Source organism: Schistocerca gregaria, unplaced genomic scaffold (assembly GCF_023897955.1).
Source record: "Schistocerca gregaria isolate iqSchGreg1 unplaced genomic scaffold, iqSchGreg1.2 ptg000617l, whole genome shotgun sequence".
Classification (NCBI taxonomy): Eukaryota; Metazoa; Arthropoda; class Insecta; order Orthoptera; family Acrididae; genus Schistocerca; species Schistocerca gregaria.
The window spans coordinates 17,501-25,001 of record NW_026062005.1 but is presented as its reverse complement, the minus strand read 5'-3'; the positions used below and the strand labels follow the sequence as shown (position 1 = coordinate 25,001).

Sequence of the window (7,501 nt, the reverse complement as noted above, 5' to 3'; positions counted from 1 at the left end):
ATTATCCCTTAACCTAACTCAATTTGTCCCTTAACCTAACTCAATTTGTCCCTTAACCTAACTCAATTTGTCCCTTAACCTAACTCAATTTGTCCCTTAACCTAACTCAATTTGTCCCTTAACCTAACTCAATTTGTCCCTTAACCTAACTCAATTTGTCCCTTAACCTAACTCAATTTGTCCCTTAACCTAACTCAATTTGTCCCTTAACCTAACTCAATTTGTCCCTTAACCTAACTCAATTTGTCCCTTAACCTAACTCAATTTGTCCCTTAACCTAACTCAATTTGTCCCTTAACCTAACTCAATTTGTCCCTTAACCTAACTCAATTTGTCCCTTAACCTAACTCAATTGTCCCTTAACCTAACCCACGTTGTCCCTTAACCTAACCCACGTTGTCCCTTAACCTAACCCACGTTGTCCCTTAACCTAACCCACGTTGTCCCTTAACCTAACCCACGTTGTCCCTTAACCTAACCCACGTTGTCCCTTAACGTAACCCACGTTGTCCCTTAACGTAACCCACGTTGTCCCTTAACGTAACCCACGTTGTCCCTTAACGTAACCCACGTTGTCCCTTAACGTAACCCACGTTGTCCCTTAACGTAACCCACGTTGTCCCTTAACCTAACCCACGTTGTCCCTTAACCTAACCCACGTTGTCCCTTAACCTAACCCACGTTGTCCCTTAACCTAACCCACGTTGTCCCTTAACCTAACCCACGTTGTCCCTTAACCTAACCCACGTTGTCCCTTAACCTAACCCACGTTGTCCCTTAACCTAACCCACGTTGTCCCTTAACCTAACCCACGTTGTCCCTTAACCTAACCCACGTTGTCCCTTAACCTAACCCACGTTGTCCCTTAACCTAACCCACGTTGTCCCTTAACCTAACCCACGTTGTCCCTTAACCTAACCCACGTTGTCCCTTAACCTAACCCACGTTGTCCCTTAACCTAACCCACGTTGTCCCTTAACCTAACCCACGTTGTCCCTTAACCTAACCCACGTTGTCCCTTAACCTAACCCACGTTGTCCCTTAACGTAACCCACGTTGTCCCTTAACGTAACCCACGTTGTCCCTTAACGTAACCCACGTTGTCCCTTAACGTAACCCACGTTGTCCCTTAACCTAACCCACGTTGTCCCTTAACCTAACCCACGTTGTCCCTTAACCTAACCCACGTTGTCCCTTAACCTAACCCACGTTGTCCCTTAACCTAACCCACGTTGTCCCTTAACCTAACCCACGTTGTCCCTTAACCTAACCCACGTTGTCCCTTAACCTAACCCACGTTGTCCCTTAACCTAACCCACGTTGTCCCTTAACCTAACCCACGTTGTCCCTTAACCTAACCCACGTTGTCCCTTAACCTAACCCACGTTGTCCCTTAACCTAACCCACGTTGTCCCTTAACCTAACCCACGTTGTCCCTTAACCTAACCCACGTTGTCCCTTAACCTAACCCACGTTGTCCCTTAACCTAACCCACGTTGTCCCTTAACCTAACCCACGTTGTCCCTTAACCTAACCCACGTTGTCCCTTAACCTAACCCACGTTGTCCCTTAACCTAACCCACGTTGTCCCTTTGCCTAACATAGTTCACTGCTCGGAATCTCTGGTGTCGTTGTTATCCTCATGTAGATGTCTTGCGAGTGTTGCTTACTTTCCACATATTCCCGCTATCCACTGTCAATTGTACTGCAATAGGACTATATCGCCCCCCCCCCCCTCTGCCCCTCTCTTTGTGTCTCCGTCCTCTCAAGCTGGTCGGTCTGGCGTTTGAGTGTTAAATGAGCCTCGCAGCTGTTCAGTTGCGTTCAGATGTCGACGCCCTCAGTGTACGTCGTGGTATGGTCTGTGTCCATTGTCCGCTGATGTCGTACGCGTAACCCACACGCTGTACCGATCATCGGTAGTTACGTACAGAGTGAAGTAGTGTGATACGTGTGACCGTACGCTGGCTGTGCCCAACGGTGTCGAATCTCAATTTCCATATGTTGTGCTCGATGCTACTTGTCTCGTCTCCCAATAACAGCTAGGTTGCACTGTGGTACGCCGTAGAGGCGTGTGGGAGGAACGTACGAACGCATTGTATGTCACCCTGGGTCGCTGGGGGTGGTGGTGCGGTGAGTCAGGTCAGGTCAGCGTGAGCCGTGTGATGTAGTGACGCGTGTATTCCGACTTTGTCGTATTGCCTCACACAAAGTGCTACCCTGGTGGACCGCGTTCCATATCTGGGACATGCCGCAGATGCCGGTTGACAGTGGATCGCGGAAGGGACATCGCATACGTGCGCGGGCCACCTTCCACGTGTTCTCTTCTGCACATGTCGCAGTGTGTATGTGGTCTGATGTAGCGTGTCGTGACACATGACATCCTGGCATGCAAGAATTGTTGAATTCGCAAATGTAGGTGGACATCTACGTTTACTGCCCAAGATACGCAAATGAACTGGAAATCCGTTGTTGAGCGGTTGTTCACGCTGGAGGTGAATCTGTGATGGCGACGATCGGTACAGCTATTAACCGGTTGTTTCAGCGGTACCCGCCACATCCACACACGTGACTAGGCCCATGTGGGTATGAAGCGATACGCGGCGGTGGCTTGGTGGGACTGTTCCCGGCCGGTGAAGGGGGGCCGCCCGGCGTGTTGGCCGCGCGCTGCGTGGGCGCACGCGCAACAGGCGGCTGGTGGGGGGCGCCGAGTGGCAGGAGCGCCAGCCGACGGGCTCGGCAGGCGGCGCAGCTACGCTGCGGCGCACCCTGCACGCGGCGCCTGGCGGCCAAAGTTGGTTCAGCCGAGCCCGGTGCGAAGCGCGGTGGACATCTGCAGTGTGCTGGTCTGATTGAGGACTGTGTGCGTTGAGGATGCGCCGCCGCCTGGCACTCGGCGCCGCGACGCCGTCTGCTGCTCGGTCGCCCCAGCGGTTCTCGCAGGTGGTTTGTATCGCAGTTGTGCGGACGTGTTGGCGCGTGCGCTGTGCTGGGAGAGTTCGCTTCTGCACCCAAGTGGGGCTTTGCCCTTGTGTGGCGCTGGCGTTGGAGCTGCCGGTCACCATAGGTGGCGCGTGTTGTCTCCCGCCGGCAATGCCACGACAGCACGCTCCCGGGCCTCTGTCGGCAGCGGCAAGCTCAGTTGGGAGCAAGGGTGTTCGCACTAAAACCGTCTACTCGCCTAACTCCGGGCGATTGCGCCTCTCTCGAAACCGACCAAGTACCTAGGACGGCGCTGCGCGCCGCCGGGACCTGAGAGGGTTTCGAGGTGTATCGTGCAGGGGAGCTCGGCCTCCTCCTGTTTGCAGAATAATTGAGCGGACGCTTGCGTGTTCGCGCGGGCCCCCGGGACACACTCCCGGGCGGCCGGCTGCTCAGCTCTAGTTGACGCAGCTCCCTGGTTGATCCTGCCAGTAGTCATATGCTTGTCTCAAAGATTAAGCCATGCATGTCTCAGTACAAGCCGCATTAAGGTGAAACCGCGAATGGCTCATTAAATCAGTTATGGTTCCTTAGATCGTACCCACGTTACTTGGATAACTGTGGTAATTCTAGAGCTAATACATGCAAACAGAGTCCCGACCAGAGATGGAAGGGACGCTTTTATTAGATCAAAACCAATCGGATTGGCTTGTCTGGTCCGTTTGCCTTGGTGACTCTGAATAACTTTGGGCTGATCGCACGGTCCTCGTACCGGCGACGCATCTTTCAAATGTCTGCCTTATCAACTGTCGATGGTAGGTTCTGCGCCTACCATGGTTGTAACGGGTAACGGGGAATCAGGGTTCGATTCCGGAGAGGGAGCCTGAGAAACGGCTACCACATCCAAGGAAGGCAGCAGGCGCGCAAATTACCCACTCCCGGCACGGGGAGGTAGTGACGAAAAATAACGATACGGGACTCATCCGAGGCCCCGTAATCGGAATGAGTACACTTTAAATCCTTTAACGAGTATCTATTGGAGGGCAAGTCTGGTGCCAGCAGCCGCGGTAATTCCAGCTCCAATAGCGTATATTAAAGTTGTTGCGGTTAAAAAGCTCGTAGTTGGATTTGTGTCCCACGCTGTTGGTTCACCGCCCGTCGGTGTTTAACTGGCATGTATCGTGGGACGTCCTGCCGGTGGGGCGAGCCGAAGGGGTGCTTTCGCGTCCCGAGGCGGACCCCGTTTAAATCCTACCAGGGTGCTCTTTGTTGAGTGTCTCGGTGGGCCGGCACGTTTACTTTGAACAAATTAGAGTGCTTAAAGCAGGCAAGCCCGCCTGAATACTGTGTGCATGGAATAATGGAATAGGACCTCGGTTCTATTTTGTTGGTTTTCGGAACCCGAGGTAATGATTAATAGGGACAGGCGGGGGCATTCGTATTGCGACGTTAGAGGTGAAATTCTTGGATCGTCGCAAGACGAACAGAAGCGAAAGCATTTGCCAAGTATGTTTTCATTAATCAAGAACGAAAGTTAGAGGTTCGAAGGCGATCAGATACCGCCCTAGTTCTAACCATAAACGATGCCAGCCAGCGATCCGCCGCAGTTCCTCCGATGACTCGGCGGGCAGCCTCCGGGAAACCAAAGCTTTTGGGTTCCGGGGGAAGTATGGTTGCAAAGCTGAAACTTAAAGGAATTGACGGAAGGGCACCACCAGGAGTGGAGCCTGCGGCTTAATTTGACTCAACACGGGAAACCTCACCAGGCCCGGACACCGGAAGGATTGACAGATTGATAGCTCTTTCTTGATTCGGTGGGTGGTGGTGCATGGCCGTTCTTAGTTGGTGGAGCGATTTGTCTGGTTAATTCCGATAACGAACGAGACTCTAGCCTGCTAACTAGTCGCGTGACATCCTTCGTGCTGTCAGCGATTACTTTTCTTCTTAGAGGGACAGGCGGCTTCTAGCCGCACGAGATTGAGCAATAACAGGTCTGTGATGCCCTTAGATGTTCTGGGCCGCACGCGCGCTACACTGAAGGAATCAGCGTGTCTTCCTAGGCCGAAAGGTCGGGGTAACCCGCTGAACCTCCTTCGTGCTAGGGATTGGGGCTTGCAATTGTTCCCCATGAACGAGGAATTCCCAGTAAGCGCGAGTCATAAGCTCGCGTTGATTACGTCCCTGCCCTTTGTACACACCGCCCGTCGCTACTACCGATTGAATGATTTAGTGAGGTCTTCGGACTGGTACGCGGCATCGACTCTGTCGTTGCCGATGCTACCGGAAAGATGACCAAACTTGATCATTTAGAGGAAGTAAAAGTCGTAACAAGGTTTCCGTAGGTGAACCTGCGGAAGGATCATTACCGACTAGACTGCATGTCTTTCGATGTGCGTGTCGTGTCGTGTCGCGCAACACGCTACCTGTACGGCAGTGGCCGTGCGCCGCGTGCGGAACCACGCGTGCCTCTCAAAACTAGCGGAAGTGTTGTTGTTGTTGTGTGGTACGAGCGCTGAAGCTCTGGAGCGGCTGGCCTGCGGTACCTGGCGCCTGGCGCCGGTTTTGAATGACGTTCGCCCGAGTGCCTGTCCGCCCCGGTGTGGAGCCGTACGACGCCCATCGGCTGTGAGGCCGTTGGACACAAAAAAATAGTGGAACAGGGGCCGTCAGACGCCTCAGTCCCGCAAATGCTGCTGTCTTGAAAGAGACAGTGGGAGACTGAAAAGGAAAAGATCACCCAGGACGGTGGATCACTCGGCTCGTGGGTCGATGAAGAACGCAGCAAATTGCGCGTCGACATGTGAACTGCAGGACACATGAACATCGACGTTTCGAACGCACATTGCGGTCCATGGATTCCGTTCCCGGGCCACGTCTGGCTGAGGGTCGGCTACGTATACTGAAGCGCGCGGCGTTTGTCCCGCTTCGGAGACGTGGGAGTGTCGTGGTCGCCTGTGTGGCCGGCCGCGTCTCCTTAAACGTGCGATGCGCGCCCGTCGCCTGGCGGTTCGCATACCGGTACTTTCTCGGTAGCGTGCACAGCCGGCTGGCGGTGTGGCGTGCGACACCTCGTACAACGACCTCAGAGCAGGCGAGACTACCCGCTGAATTTAAGCATATTACTAAGCGGAGGAAAAGAAACTAACAAGGATTCCCCCAGTAGCGGCGAGCGAACAGGGAAGAGTCCAGCACCGAACCCCGCAGGCTGCCGCCTGTCGTGGCATGTGGTGTTTGGGAGGGTCCACTACCCCGACGCCTCGCGCCGAGCCCAAGTCCAACTTGAATGAGGCCACGGCCCGTAGAGGGTGCCAGGCCCGTAGCGGCCGGTGCGAGCGTCGGCGGGACCTCTCCTTCGAGTCGGGTTGCTTGAGAGTGCAGCTCCAAGTGGGTGGTAAACTCCATCTGAGACTAAATATGACCACGAGACCGATAGCGAACAAGTACCGTGAGGGAAAGTTGAAAAGAACTTTGAAGAGAGAGTTCAAAAGTACGTGAAACCGTTCTGGGGTAAACGTGAGAAGTCCGAAAGGTCGAACGGGTGAGATTCACGCCCATCCGGCCACTGGCCCCCGCCCTCGGCAGATGGGGCCGGCCGCCCGCGCGGAGCAATCCGCGGCGGGGTCGTGTCCGGTTGCCTTTCCACTCGCCGCGGGGTGGGGCCGTTCCGGTGTGCGGTGGGCCGCACTTCTCCCCTAGTAGGACGTCGCGACCCGCTGGGTGCCGGCCTACGGCCCGGGTGCGCAGCCTGTCCTTCCGCGGGCCTCGGTTCGCGTCTGTTGGGCAGAGCCCCGGTGTCCTGGCTGGCTGCTCGGCGGTATATCTGGAGGAGTCGATTCGCCCCTTTGGGCGCTCGGGCTCCCGGCAAGCGCGCGCGGTTCTTCCCGGATGACGGACCTACCTGGCCCGGCCCCGGACCCGCGCCGCTGTTGGCTCGGGATGCTCTCGGGCGGAATAATCGCTCCCGTCAGCGGCGCTTCAGCTTTGGACAATTTCACGACCCGTCTTGAAACACGGACCAAGGAGTCTAACATGTGCGCGAGTCATTGGGCTGTACGAAACCTAAAGGCGTAATGAAAGTGAAGGTCTCGCCTTGCGCGGGCCGAGGGAGGATGGGGCTTCCCCGCCCTTCACGGGGCGGCGGCCTCCGCACTCCCGGGGCGTCTCGTCCTCATTGCGAGGTGAGGCGCACCTAGAGCGTACACGTTGGGACCCGAAAGATGGTGAACTATGCCTGGCCAGGACGAAGTCAGGGGAAACCCTGATGGAGGTCCGTAGCGATTCTGACGTGCAAATCGATCGTCGGAGCTGGGTATAGGGGCGAAAGACTAATCGAACCATCTAGTAGCTGGTTCCCTCCGAAGTTTCCCTCAGGATAGCTGGTGCTCGTACGAGTCTCATCCGGTAAAGCGAATGATTAGAGGCCTTGGGGCCGAAACGACCTCAACCTATTCTCAAACTTTAAATGGGTGAGATCTCCGGCTTGCTTGATATGCTGAAGCCGCGAGCAAACGACTCGGATCGGAGTGCCAAGTGGGCCACTTTTGGTAAGCAGAACTGGCGCTGTGGGATGAACCAAACG

At 55.2% G+C, this 7,501-nt stretch overlaps 3 non-coding genes across 3 annotated transcripts in view; all 3 read left to right on the top strand.

Annotated features, from left to right (window-relative positions):
- Positions 1 to 3,394: 3,394 nt before the first annotated feature.
- LOC126317067 (small subunit ribosomal RNA) lies at positions 3,395 to 5,287 on the top strand. Its single transcript, XR_007556399.1, has one exon. It is a non-coding gene; the product is annotated as a small subunit ribosomal RNA (ribosomal RNA).
- Positions 5,288 to 5,656: 369 nt separating this feature from the next.
- On the top strand, positions 5,657 to 5,811 carry LOC126317066 (5.8S ribosomal RNA). The gene has a single exon (XR_007556398.1). It is a non-coding gene; the product is annotated as a 5.8S ribosomal RNA (ribosomal RNA).
- Positions 5,812 to 5,999: 188 nt separating this feature from the next.
- LOC126317064 (large subunit ribosomal RNA) overlaps positions 6,000 to 7,501 on the top strand; it is a 4,222-nt gene continuing 2,720 nt past the window's right edge. The window contains exon 1 of the ribosomal RNA XR_007556397.1: positions 6,000 to 7,501. This exon is cut by the window's right edge and continues 2,720 nt beyond it. This is a non-coding gene — a ribosomal RNA (large subunit ribosomal RNA).